Below are 14,214 nucleotides of genomic sequence, written 5' to 3' on the forward strand. Positions count from 1 at the left end.
GTGAAGAAATTAAATGGATCATCAGAAAAACACGTCCTGCTGCACCACAGAGTATGTGAGCGTTTACCAAAAGTGCAAACAGATGATCTGACCCTGACGTGATCTGAACACGCAACCTTCTGATCTGGAGTCAGACGCGCTACCATTGCGCCACAGAGTCTCTCAGAAGTGCACAACTGTAGGAGTTGAAACGCAGCAAAACATATTAAATGACCAAAATAAAGATTTGAAGAAGGAAATACACATAACAGTCTGTGTTTTTTGTCAATTTTTTGGAGGATTTTTTGCAGTTCCTCATCAGAGACTGGCAGCTGGACACACATGTCAGGATGGCTCAGTGGTCTTTTGGAGCCCACTGAGAGACGTGCTGTGTTTAATCTACTTTCTCTTATCCAGCATACATCGACCAACAATGACTGCTAGAGTCAAATATCTTATCGATTTGAACCAACATGAAACTATCTGAGGTTTAAATAGTGTAACTACAGCTGCTGGTCATTAAGTCTCTGTGGGGCAATGAGCCAGTGTGTTTGGCTGCTAACTGAAAGGATGGTGGACAGGAACCTGCAGAGAGATGCTGAGGTTGTGAGTTCAAGCCTCAGGTGGAGCATCTGGCAGTCTGTGGATAACTCCTGGAATGAACTGAATAAACTTTGCACCAGAGTGTAGCAAAAAAAACAATTCTGTGATGTGTGCACACTGTTAATGAAGCTCCAAAGACAATCATGGCCATGCCAGATAACTTTGAGTTCTGCCGACCGAAGAAAGAACCAAACTGGGCGAGGAGCCAAATGTTTGTTGGATCAGGAATCCTGAAATGTCTCTCTTTTGTGCAGTCAGGATGTCCAAGCAATCTCAGACTGTCCATGTTTTACAATCTGTCTTTTTCTTTTGTCCTCAGTAAAATAAATTACATTTAAAAGCTTCACAATGTGAACAAGCTTCCAATGACAACCGTCCCAAGTAAAGTCTCCATATTGTTCAACTTTTGCCCAAATGATTCAGTTGTGGAACTAATTTTCACTATGCCGATGATCCCCTCCAACGAGACAACGACCTTTTGTTATTCAGTGTGATTCAACTTTGTTAAGATTTGGCAATATATATGAATGAATCTGATTTAATTTGAATCTGTGATTTTTGTTTTGGTGGCCATCAGAATTTATAATGAAACTAGTTGTGCTAACTCAGACGTGGCCGGATTTGTGATGTACGAACCCACACTAACAAAATAAAAATAAACAGTCTGTATTTTTTGGGAATTTTTAGGATCATTTTCTGCAGCTTTAGCAGCCCGGCTAGCTCAGTCGGTAGAGCATGAGACTCTTAATCTCAGGGTCGTGGGTTCGAGCCCCACGTTGGGCGATAAGTAGTTTCTTTTTTTTAGACCCAGACTTACCCAGCAGAACACTGCCTGGTTATGAGCAGGTTAAAAAGTACTGAGACTTCCACCTGCAGTCTATCCAATGACCAGCAGGGGGCTCCACTGGTTGACAAAAACAGTCAGGATGGCCGAGCGGTCCAAGGCACTGTGTTCAGGTCGCAGTCTCCTCTGGAGGCGTGGGTTTGGAAGGGTCATCTCTGCAGTTGTTCTCTGAAACCATCTGTATCTGTATCGTAGAAGAAGTAAAAACAAATGTGAAAATAACACTCACTAACATTTATGTTTGTATGTATGTTGTTGTTGCAACATGGAAAGACTAACGCAACCACCAACGAGGATTGAACTGCGAGGACTGAACACAGCACCTTAGAACGCTCAGCCATTCTGACGACAGAAGCTGAAAAATTTGCCCATCAAAGTGAGTCCAGTCATTCCAATACACAATGACCACGATCTGATAAGATCACATGGAGGCTCAGAGTTTGCACTTGCTCACACGTGTGGAGTGGACAAAACAGGTTGTCTACAGGTTAAGGTTTCACATTGGAACCTTCACTGTGTGAAAGGACAGATTTTCTTTCACCTCTACTGCTGTAAGGTTGGAATAGCAGTCCCATCTGGGGTGGTGTACAGCAGAGTGGCGCAGCGGAAGCGTGCTGGGCCCATAACCCAGAGGTCGATGGATCGAAACCATCCTCTGCTAACAGCTTTTTAGCAACAGCTAGCTGTTCACTATCCAAAGTTGTTGTATTTCAAGATGACATAGTTACAATAGTAACAATGCCATACTGAAGCTGCACTAGCTGAAGAGGGGACATCTTCAGTCTTGAAAACATACTTCAGTATTAACCTTGCTTTTTTTAACTCCCAGCAGTTTTCCTTAGCAGTGGAATTAAAGCAGATTTCAATAGTTTTAGTGCTGAGTCTGCCTCCTCCTCTCACGAGTAGCTGCTTCCTCAGTGACAGCTAACAGGGATCCTAACAAGTGATAAACATAAAAACAGACATTTCAAATTTTCATCAAAATGTATTCATTCATCATTCTAAACTTCTATTAAAGGCAGCATTATTGCAGCAGGCAGCACTCTATGGTGGAGGTCATGAGAAAAAGTGGGAGGAGTCTTTGATCTCTGTGATGTCATTAGAACCTTTGTGACATCACAGAATATATAATAGGCATATAAAGTATGCCTTTCTTTGTTTGTGTACCAACAGCCTGAGCTCTGGTTCTGACTTTGTTTTGATGAACCTCATTATATACACACAGCACATTCAGGACATTAATGTGACAGTTTATTTTATGCTAAAGAAAATCTTTTGTTAGTTGTCACAGTGGACTTGGCTCATCATAGTTTGCTGACTAACTGGTATTTGAGTTGTGTAGAAAAAACAGAAAGATCTGACAACAGCTTTGAAAGCAGATACAGTCGGTCCAGATAAACTTTGAATTAACCTTAAACAGGTTCCAAGGATATTTAGAGAATGTTGAAGAAGGACCAACATGGACAGGCAGGATTCGAATCCACTACAAAGATCTGACATTCAAAAACATCAATTCCTGAATTAAAAACTTTACCTTTAGAAGAGAAACTGTATTTTAGTGGTTGGTGCTGTGTTTAGCAGAAAGACATGTGGTGACTGACCTCTTTTTACAGAAGACAGACCTCAGTAAGAACCAGGGCAGTCAGGGACTTGTGATTGTGACCTCTCTCACCCTCAGCAAGAATCATCCTAGACCAACGAGCCATTAGCAGCAAGACTTTAATGGCATTCAAAATGTTACACACCGCGTTTATGAGATGCTTTGAGTTCAACATGTTTCCCACCACATTTATCATACACTAAGACAGTAATGTTTACGGTGGCGTCATAAACATATTAGAACATTGATGCACAGATGCACCCTCACAGATGCATCTACTGGCACCGGATGTGCAATCAAAAGTCAGAGCTAAACTATTCTTTCCACTGACAGCGTTCTAATTCAGTATGTGAGCCTTTGATGGAAATTCAGTCCATAAAAATGGTTGTGCAGCCTGAGTTCAATTCCCAGTCAGGGAAAATGCCTTTCTTTACTGACCCCATGACATAAATATGTTATCATGCACCTGCAGGGTGTTCCAGGTAGGAGGTTCAATAAACTCTGAGTCATACAAAAGGGCTGTGATTTTGGCAATTTCCATGCAATGGTGGTATAGTGGTGAGCATAGCTGCCTTCTAAGCAGTTGACCCGGGTTAGATTCCCGGCCATTGCAGTTTACTTGTGTGTCTACAATTTAACTTTACGTTTGTTTTCCTTCCTGAGATCCCAAAATCAGGCCGATGGTGCCAAAGTCCTCCAGCTACAGACCTGTAACCCGTCCTCACCACAGCTGTACATCTGTTACACCCTGTAGTTGTCTCGGGGAAAGGGAAGCTTATTGTCATATGGTGATGGGATGGCTCCATACTCCAGAACATCCCTGTGAACCCGGTCATACACCTTCTCCAGATCAAATCTTCCATGTGTCGACTAAAGTTCCAGTGGATAAGACAAAGCACGTCCCTGGGTGGGCTCAAACCACCATCCTTTCAGTGAACAGCCGAACACATTGATAATTGTGTCACAGAGACAGGTGAGGGACAAATTATGTGATAATTCTGTTTAAACTGCTCTAATTTGTTGCCAGATTGGGCTTCTTTTGATGAAATTGGGTTTCACAAGATGGAAATTGGGCTGCTTTGGAATACATATGGGGCTTTTTGTTTAAATATTGTGAGCAATGTGACAGAACAAACTGTCCCCTGATGGTCAAAGCACATGGTCCAAATAAAGAAATATCTGATTGATATGAGATCCAGCCAATGATGTTAGTGATGTTAGTGAATTTCCATCTGCTCAACTCAGGTAAAAGTTGTAATACAGGAATGATTATTTGTGGGTGTTTTTGAATTTTTGGATGTCAGATCTTTGTAGTCCATAAAGAAAGGATGAGCTAGCATTAACTTTTCTGTTTCCTCATCAGAGACTGGCAGCTGGACACGTCAGGATGGCCGAGTGGTCTAAGGCGCCAGACTTAAGTTACGCTACTTCCTGTGAAGCGGGGAATTCTGGTCTCTGAATGGAGGCGTGGGTTCGAACCCCACTCCTGACAACTTTTTGTGGATGAAAAATCTGCATAAAATGGGAATATGATTGCTTGCCAATCAAGGGTTAGGACTGAAAACTCTAAAGCCTGTGGCTCCCTGTGGTAGAAATGGACAGCAGTTGTTGGACTAAATATAACTTGGCTGTTACTGAATCATCTGTACAGGCTGAGTTAGATGTTGTGAACTTAAGTTTAACAGTTTAATGTGCAAAAAGAGAAAAGACAATTGTAGAGTTCTTACCTGAGCTCCGGTAAGAAATCCCACCACTGCCAGTTTGTTTCTTGTCAATGAAAACCAATCCACTAAGTCAGGCACTTTTCATCTCCCTGTGAACAAAAGTTACAGTGACAGACGATACCAACACCAGCTGGGCTGAAATGAGAAACATCACAGTCAGCCTTTTCAGACCCAGGTAGGTTTGGAGGTCTACCAGGTCCAATTCTCTCCAGATGTCCCCAAACACACGCTTCCCCTCCAGGTTTGTCATCTCCAGTATAATTCCCTCGATGGACTCTGGGAAAAAGAGTTGGAAGCTGTGCTGGGAGCGTTGCTGTGTGTTGTTGTTGTGGCCGAGTGGTTAAGGCGATGGACTAGAAATCCTTTGGGGTTTCCCCGCGCAGGTTCAAATCCTGCCAACAATGGTTAGTTGTTTTCACGGACCAAGTTTCACATGTTCCCAAGCATATTTGAGAATCTGTGTAATCTGCACAGCCTTAAAATATGACACAGCTGAGTGCTTTTGTCCGGACTCATCTAAAAGGATGAGAGCACTCACTGATGATCAGTTACCATTATCAGGGCAGGCAGAGGGACACACCTTTAGTTCCACTTGCAGATATGAACTGTGGCATGTGTTCATGCAGATGTGAAAGGTCATATCCAACCTCACAAACTCACTGTGGGAATATAGAACCATCCCATCACTATACACCAAGATACAAAGAAGCTGGACTTGAGAGTTTGTGAGGTTTGATGCTGCACGCTGATTGTTTGTGTGTCCAGGACGTTTCAAGGACATCTTTCTGCCATTCTCTGCTCCAAACATTTCGATGCAACTTTCAGGGGTCAGAAACATGTGGCATTATTGCAGGCAAGCTAGGCATGACATCTGGTAGTGTGACTGAGCGGTCCAAGGCGCTGGATTTAGGCTATAGTCTCTTCAGAGGCGTGCGTTCGAATCCCACCACTGCCAAGCTTTGCACTCTGAGCTGACACTGTCCTATCAAAGCTAGCATTAACTTTTCTGTTTCCTCACCAGAGACTGGCAGCTGGACACACGTGTCAGGATGGCTCAGTGGTGTGAGGTAACAGACTCAAGAAAGACTCAGCAGAAAGTTTCAATTCCAACCACATCTCACATCACAAGTCTGTGCTTCAGTTCAGGAAATGTTGATGGCAAATTTGTGAATTTAGCTGATCTCAAGAAACAAATAAAATATTTTGTCAAAATTCCAAACAGGACAACCCCAAAGAGAAACACTCATGCAGAAAGGAATCAATAGTGTCTCTGACTGGTGTGATCTGAGTTAGGATGACATGGAGGAAGATGATCCCACAGTGCTGGAGGTCCTTCATGCCCCCAGCACATCCACACTGGCGTCCAGCCCTCTGCCTTCTACTTCCTCTTCTGTAGCTGCAGAAGAGTTCAAATCTCGGTGGAACCTGAATCTTACCAGTGAAACACTAAAATTCCTGTTTGTCCACTCTACAGCTACAGGTTGCAGTCTCCCCAGGAGGTGTGGGTTCAAATCCCACTTCTGACATAAGCTGCTTTTCTTTCATCTCTACTTAACTCCACCTCTGATGCCAAAAACCAGGGGCCTTTACAGCTTCAGTCTAACGCTCTCCCAAGTGAGCTGCGCACGCTAGCATGTTAGCACAGCGGAATTAGCTCAATGTGCAGGCTGCTGGCTTAGTATGTATTAGTATCAATAAGTCTTGTCTTGTAAACAGAAAATGTTGCATTCAAACCCCAGCAGTGCTTTGCTCTCAGTGGAGTTCCTGCTCATCACTGTGTGGTGTGGTGACCGCTTTTCACAGGAGACAAACTTTGGGAAGATATTGGCAATATAACACTAAGGGCTCGTCCGGGATTTGAACCCGGGACCTCTCACACCCGAAGCGAGAATCATACCCCTAGACCAACGAGCCATTAGCTGCAATGACTTAAAGGTCCTGGATCTGAGGGAACCACAGGGAGCACACTGTTGATTTCAGTAAGTGCTACTTGTTGGGGCAGTGCTGACTGAAAAACACAACGGGAGGTTTGGGAGCCATTTCTTCTTAGAATCTAACTCTGATCATTTCAATCAGAGACACAGATGATGCTCTTCTGCACAAAATCTTCTCTTGTTGTCCCAGTTGAAATATTGAGAAAAAAATTGCGGGATTGTGTTATGTAACATTAATTCTGTTCCAGAATGTAACATGAATTAAATCTGAAGAAAACCATGTTTTCTCTTTGGGGTTGTCCTGGATGGAATTAAAACCAGTTCTTTTTCTTACCACCACAGTTAGCTGCCGTCTCACCATATGCTAAAGGACCACATGAATTTAAGAGGATCGTTGTCTGTTCCTGATATGAACAATTACCAAGACCACTGAAACCGTCTCAACAACGTAGACAGGTGGGAGTGATTTCATTCAGACACAACAGGGAAGTGGCTGCAAGACTTTTCTTTTCATGATCTCTTTGGGGGAGATCATGTGTGAGCTAATAACCCGGATCACTCCAATCAGAGACACTGATGAAGTCTTTGTGCATAAGTGCTTCTCTTTGGGGTTGTCCTGGTTGGAATTGGGACAAAAATGATGAGCAATGCCATTCCTTCTTCATCAATCACCCAACCGCAACTGCTATCAATGATATGGGGGGTGAGGGTTAAGAAAGTAATTTGAAAGTCACCTTAATTTGAGCACTGACTTGACTGTTGAATTCAGTAAGTGCTACTTGTTGGGGCAGCGCTGACTTACAAAGACAACCACATCTTCTTAGAATACAATACTGATCGTTTCAATTAGAAACACTGATGCCTTTTGTATCAGTGCTTCTCTTTGGGGTTTTCCTGGATGGAATTAAAAGAAAAAACAACAGTTTTCTTCAGATCAGCTGAATGAGTCATCAATATTTCCCGAACTGAAGCACCAACTTGTATTCTGAAAGCAGTAAGTGCTATTAGTTGGGTTAATGTTGGTGATTTCAGAAGTCAATCACAAGGACAGCAGGTTCTATCAATTTTGGGGTGGTGGGAGTTAAGAAAGTAATCTAAAAGTCACAAATGTTACCTTACCTTGAGCACTAACTTGACTGTTGATTTCAGTAAGTGCTACTTGTTGGGGCAGTGCTGACTGACAAACACAATGGGAGGTTTAGGAGCAATTTGAAAATCATTTCAATCAGAGACATTGATGATTCAACAACATCTTCTCAACCAGGGTTGTCCTGGTTGGAATATTGAGGAAAAATTAGTTGGGTTAGGGTTAGGAGCCAGGTGATCAGAATGAGGATGCAACTTTAAGGAGGAGATTGAAGTTGTTCTTTGGGTATTCAGACAGGAAGTGTCATTTCTCCTAACATGTAGCATGATTCTTGTGCTGGACGTCAGGAGTGAAGGCAGTAACTCCAACAGTTCATCCAATATGACCAGGACTGTGGCAGCAAAAAGAAGAAGCATGAAAGAACCACGTGTTGTGACAACAACAGACCGTTGTTGGCAGGATTTGAACCTGCGCGGGGAAACCCCAATGGATTTCAAGTCCATCGCCTTAACCACTCGGCCACAACAACCACACACACAGGTTACTCAGCATTTTCCAGCCTAGATAGTTTCCTCCCCAAAGGAAACAGCACCTTCTTGTTGTGAGGAAGCACAGCTTCCAACTCTTTTTGAGGGAATTATCCTGGAGATGACAAACCTGGAGGGGAAGCGTGTGTTTGGGGACATCTGAAGAGAATTGGACCTGGTAGACCTCCAAGCCTACATTGGAAGTAATACAGACAAACCAGGTTCAGTCCAAATAGTTCCAGTTTTGTTGTTGCTTCTGTCTGCAGAACTCAAAGGTATCTGGCAGGACCATGATTGTCTTTTGAGCTTCATTAACAGAGTGCACTCTACTGTGAAGGTCATGACAAAAAAGTGGGAGGAGTCTTTGATCTCTTTGATGTCATTAGAACCTTTGTGACATCACAGAATCAGCATCTCCTTTGATGGTTACTGATGGAACAGGAAAAGGTCAGATCCTGATATAATCTTGTGAATCCACAAGTATGCCTTTCTTTGTTTGTGTACCAACAGCCTGAGCTCTGGTTCTGACTTTGTTTTGATGAACCTCATTATTTACACACAGCACATTCAGGACATTAATGACTAACTGGTATTGGAATTTTAAGCTCCTTATTTTGGCCTTCTCTTGTTGCCGTATCTCATGAGAAAAATTGGGAGGAGTCTTTGATGTCATGATGGCAATCTTTTTTTTCAACAAGATACCAACTTTCTTCCAAAAGCTCAATCAGCTGCTGCAGGTGAGGCTTGAACTCACAACCTCAGCATCACTCTGCAGGTTACTGTCATATAAGTACCGCACGCTGACCGATTGCGCCACTGGAGCCTGTGACGTGTCCCTCCTGACACGTTCTGTGAAACAAACTTCCACCTGAAATGGCTCAGTTGGGAGAATGTTGGACTGAAAATCTAAAGGTCCCTGTAAACAGCCCTTTTTATATGAACGCACACAGACCCTGTGTTCCATGCTGGAGATGCCGGGGATTGAACCCGCAGCCTCAAAGCATGCGCTCTCCCACTGAGCTACATCCCCTGCATGGTGTGGTAGCTTTAGCAGTTTTTTTCCCAGACTATAGGAAGAAGAGGAGACAGCGATCCAGAAGAAACAGGTCGCCATCCTACAGAAGATCACCAAACTGCTCGTACAACCACAGGAGGATTTGCTCGATTCGATTTGCTATTTGCTGACTGGCGATATATCAAAAGCAGCAGCTCTTCAGACTGTTGCTGTGTTGAGCAGATGGAAATTTGGTGATTGACTGCTTTTCACAGGAGACAAACTTTGGTAAGAGTCACAATGGCCAGGCGCTAATGGACAAGGCTTATGACTTCGGATCAGAAGACTGAGGGTTCGAGTCCTTTCGTGGTTGGACAGTTATGTATTACAGGTTATACCATATTTAATGGCTCTGGTGAAACCAAAGTGGAGGAAAGGGGCAGTGCAACTGTCATAACATCAACATGTAGTGGCAGTAATCAGCAAGTTGATCAATGTAGAATGTAGTTTGTTATTTGTATCACTGCCTCAGCAGAGGTGGGTTTTGGGCCCAGCACTCTTCCACTGCTCCACTGCTGCTTCACACTCTGCTGTAAACCGATCCAATGAGATAAAGACTTCCCATGCTTCATTATCAACGCTGGAGATTACAGGGACCGCGGGGCCTCATACATGCAAAGCATGCACTCTACCACTGAGGTAGATTCCCTGCATGGTGCACAACGCCCGCTGTTATATGAATTACAGATTTAGAGTGCTAACAATTACACCATGGAGCTGTGTGAAGTTTGCTGTCTGGTTGTGTTACTTGAAGGATCTTGACAAGACACTTGCCACAGTGAAGACGCCAGCTGAAGCCGTAACATAATGTCACATCAACGGCGTGGCCATTTGACTGCAGGTCAAGAGGTCCCCAGTTCCCCAGTTCCAGTCTGGCAACTCTTCAGGGAAATACACAGAACAGTTTGTCTTTTCTGGACATGTTTGGTGTTTCTAACACAACACAGCTGCTTGTTAACTTTCTACATAAATGCTTTTCTTTGGGGTGACCTGCTCAGAAATTCAGTAAAAAAAAAAAGATGATTTGCTATTTTAAATAGATTTCTTGAGATCAGCTACAACAACACAACCCTAATCTCTAATCACTGCAGTTAACAGTCCTCTCATCATATGCTAACAGTCCTCATGAATTTAAGAGGATCGTTGTCTGATCATTCTGTTCTTCAAACTGTTACCAAGCCCACAGAAACTTCCTGCTGAAGGAGGACAACACATTTATTCAACACACTGGAAAAAAGTTCAGAGTCACAATTAATTATCCAACGTGTTTGTTGACTTGATTCACTTGGATTCAGTAAATGCTGCTTGTTGGGGCAGCATTAACTGACAAAGACAATAAAGAAGTAAACAATCAATGTCTTCTAACTCAGATCACATCAGTCAGAGACACTATTGATTCCTTTCTGCATGAGTGTTTCTCTTTGGGGTTGTCCTGTTTGCAATTTGGACAGAATGTTTTATTTATTTATATTTATTTTTTGAAATCAGCCAAAGTCATGAATTTGTCATAAACATTTCCCGAACATGATTCATGATGATTCATGATTCACGCTGCTGTGTCCTGGTATGAAGCACAGTGGTTCTGTCAATGTGTCCTTTCTTTCTTCTTACCTTATGTTACCTTAACTGTTAAATTCAGGAATAGCTACTTTTTGTTTTTTTACTTTTTTATTTATTTCCACCGTTATCTACAGTCATGCTAATTCTCAACTGTACATATATTCTTACTGGCTCCTTTTGTAAATATATTCATACATTTTATTTTTTACTTCATCTTTTATCTTTCTTATTTTATAATTATATTTTGTACCACAGAGTTGTCTGAAGTTTGTTATACGTTGTGTATTATGGCAATAAAAACATTCTAATTCTAATTCTTTGAGGTTGCTCTGGTGGAAATTTGACCCGTTTTTAATGATTTCTTGAGATCAGCTAAATCTATGAATTTGTCATCAACATTTCTGCAACTGAAGAACAGACTTGTGTTTTCAGAGCAGTAAGTGCTATTTGTTGGGGCAGAGTTTGTGATTTGAAATGTTTTTCATTCAGCCCAAGGATTAACCAGGACAGAGATTTATTTAACAATTTGGTGGGAAAAAGTTTTGGTTGGAATAAAAACAACAACAAAGATGCCATTTTGAAAAGATAAGTTCAGATCAGCTGCAGCAACATTAATCACCAGAGTTAGCTGTCCTCTCACCATATGCTAACGGTCCTCATGAATTTAAGAGGATTGTTGTCTTCCTGATGGACTAAATGTGTTCTTCATTACAAACCATTACCAAGACCATTGAAACCGCCCAAACTAAGTAGACAGGGAGCTGTGGGAGTGGTTTCATTCAGGTATAAGATAAATTCAGGTAAAAGCCTGAAAGGGAGTCCATTGGAACTGCAACACAACTGGGAAGTGGCTGCAAAGACTCTTTGGAGGAGATCATGTGAGGTAAAAATGAAAGCTTAATGTGACTTCTATTCTCTTTGCTCTCTTTTTCCCCTTTCAGGGTTAATTCACAAAAATGACATTAATTCTTGGAGCCATGTTTTCTTCAGATCTAACTCGGATCACTCCAATCAGAGGCATTGATGAAGTCTTTGTGCATAAGTGCTTCTCTTTGGGGTTGTCCTGGATGGAATTAAAGTTTTGATAGATTTCTTTAAAACAGCTAAATTCGTGAATTTGTCATGAACATTTCCCGAACTGAAGCACCAACTTGTATTCTGAGAGCAGTAAGTGCTATTAGTTGGGGTAATGTTGGTGATTTCAAAAGCCAATCACAAGCAGATGAGGTTCTATCAATTTTTGGGTGGTGGGGGTTAAGAAAGTAATTTGAAAGTCACAAATGTTAGAAAGTAATTTGAAAGTCACAAATGTTACCTTAACTTGAGCACTGACCTGGCTGTTGAATTCAGAAAGTGCTACTTGTTGGGGCAGTGCTGACTGACAAAGACATCTTAGAATGCATCACTGATCATTTCAATTAGAAAGACTGATGACGTCCTTTTGTACAAGTGCTTCTCTTTGGGGTTGTCCTGGATGGAGTTAACCAGTTTTGATAAATTTCTTAAAAGCAGCTGAATTTGTCATCAACTTTCCCTGAACCGAAGCACAGACGTGTGTTCAGAAAGTAGTACATGCTCTTTGTTGGTGCTGTGTCAATGAATAACAAAAATTAAAATCATTTTGGTTGGAATTGGTTGGAAAACAAAAGAAAACAAAAAAAAAAGCAAAGATTTTGAACAGATTTGGTCAGATCAGCTGCAGCAACACTCCCCTAATAACCAATCACCACAGTTAGCTGCCGTCTCACCATATGTTAAAGGACCTCATGAATTTAAGAGGATCGTTGTCTGTTCCTGATATGAACCATTGAAACCGTCTCAACAAAGTAGACAGGTGGGAGTGGTTTGATTCAGACACAACAGGGAAGTGGCTGCAAGACTCTTTTGGGGAGATCATGTGTGAGCTATTTAACCCGGATCACTCCAATCAGAGACACTGATGAAGTCTTTGTGCATAAGTGCTTCTCTTTGGGGTTGTCCTGGTTGGAATTTGGACAAAAATGATGAGCAATGCCATTCCTTCTTCATCAATCACCCCAACCGCAACTGCTATCAATGATATGGGGGGTGAGGGTTAAGAAAGTAATTTGAAAGTCACAAATGTTACCTTAACTTGAGCACTGACTTGACTGTTGAATTCACTAAGTGCTACTTGTTGGGGCAGTGCTGACTGACAAAAACAACCACATCTTCTTAGAATACAATACTGATCATTTCAATTAGAAACACTGATGCCTTTTGTATCAGTGCTTCTCTTTGGGGTTGTCCTGGATGGAATTAAAAAAAAAAAACAGTTTTCTTCAGATCAGCTGAATGAATCATCAATATTTCCCGAACTGAAGCACCAACTTGTATTCTGAGAGCAGTAAGTGCTATTATTTGGGGCAATGTTGGTGATTTCAGAAGTTGTTCCTTCCTTTACCCATTTCCCATTAGACCCTTCTTAGAATCTAACTCAGACCACCTCAATCAGACACACTGATGAATTATTTGTGCACAAGTGCTTCTCTTTGGGGTTGTCCTGGTTAGAGTTTCAACAAAATGATCAAGATTCCCATTTTGAACAGATTTCTCCTGATCAATTGAAACAACACTACCCTAATCAGTAATCACCAGAGTTAGGTCAGAAATGCTCTCATCAAGCTTAATGTGACTTGATGAGAGACATTGATGATTATTTTCTGCATGGATGTTTCTATTTTCTATGCTTTTTCCCCTTTCAGTTTCTGGTCTTTCAGTCTTGAAGCCATGTTTTCTTCAGCTCTAACTCGGAACTCTCCAATGAGACACACTGATGAAATTTTGTGCATAAGTGCTTCTGGATTCCTCTGGATGGAGGAACTGAAACCAGTTTCAGTAGATTTCTTGAGATCATGAATTTGTCATCGACAATTCCCAAACTGAAACACAGACTTATGTTCTGGGAGCAGCGACGGAAGGAATTTGAACGCATACAGAGCACAACGGATTAACATTCCATCACCTTAACCATTTGGGCACCTCGTGATGTTTTCTGGCTGTTGTAAAGTGAAAATGCCATCTGAGCACAGTCTGGTCTCAGCAGTGGTGGATAACTGGTAGAAAATGAGGGAGTGAGTGGTTCAAACTAATTTGTTCAGTTAACTGAGTCATTCATGGATTGTGTATCTTTGAAAGATAACATGTAACCTCTCATGTAACCAGATTACAACTTCAGTTTGTGACCACTAAAGTTGTGTAGTTATTGTAGGCTAGACTAGGCTGCAGCCTCTCTGTGTCAAACTTTATTTTGTGTTCATGATTATACTGATGATAATCATTAT

General features: G+C 41.9%; 8 non-coding genes across 8 annotated transcripts; 5 read left to right on the plus strand and 3 right to left on the minus strand.

The window, feature by feature from the left end:
- Positions 1–88: 88 nt before the first annotated feature.
- On the minus strand, positions 89–160 carry trnaw-cca (transfer RNA tryptophan (anticodon CCA)). Its single transcript has one exon. It is a non-coding gene; the product is annotated as a tRNA-Trp (tRNA).
- Positions 161–1,292: 1,132 nt separating this feature from the next.
- On the plus strand, positions 1,293–1,365 carry trnak-cuu (transfer RNA lysine (anticodon CUU)). Its single transcript has one exon. It is a non-coding gene; the product is annotated as a tRNA-Lys (tRNA).
- Positions 1,366–2,015: 650 nt separating this feature from the next.
- Positions 2,016–2,087, plus strand: trnam-cau (transfer RNA methionine (anticodon CAU)). The gene has a single exon. It is a non-coding gene; the product is annotated as a tRNA-Met (tRNA).
- Positions 2,088–3,567: 1,480 nt separating this feature from the next.
- trnar-ucu (transfer RNA arginine (anticodon UCU)) lies at positions 3,568–3,639 on the plus strand. The gene has a single exon. It is a non-coding gene; the product is annotated as a tRNA-Arg (tRNA).
- Positions 3,640–4,407: 768 nt separating this feature from the next.
- On the plus strand, positions 4,408–4,518 carry trnal-uaa (transfer RNA leucine (anticodon UAA)). Its single transcript has 2 exons — positions 4,408–4,445; positions 4,473–4,518. It is a non-coding gene; the product is annotated as a tRNA-Leu (tRNA).
- Positions 4,519–5,072: 554 nt separating this feature from the next.
- Positions 5,073–5,154, plus strand: trnas-aga (transfer RNA serine (anticodon AGA)). Its single transcript has one exon. It is a non-coding gene; the product is annotated as a tRNA-Ser (tRNA).
- Positions 5,155–6,592: 1,438 nt separating this feature from the next.
- On the minus strand, positions 6,593–6,664 carry trnap-cgg (transfer RNA proline (anticodon CGG)). Its single transcript has one exon. It is a non-coding gene; the product is annotated as a tRNA-Pro (tRNA).
- Positions 6,665–8,218: 1,554 nt separating this feature from the next.
- Positions 8,219–8,300, minus strand: trnas-uga (transfer RNA serine (anticodon UGA)). Its single transcript has one exon. It is a non-coding gene; the product is annotated as a tRNA-Ser (tRNA).
- Between the last annotated feature and the right edge of the window lie 5,914 nt (positions 8,301–14,214).

The sequence above is a fragment of the Echeneis naucrates genome, chromosome 2, assembly GCF_900963305.1.
Source record: "Echeneis naucrates chromosome 2, fEcheNa1.1, whole genome shotgun sequence".
NCBI lineage: Eukaryota > Metazoa > Chordata > Actinopteri > Carangiformes > Echeneidae > Echeneis > Echeneis naucrates.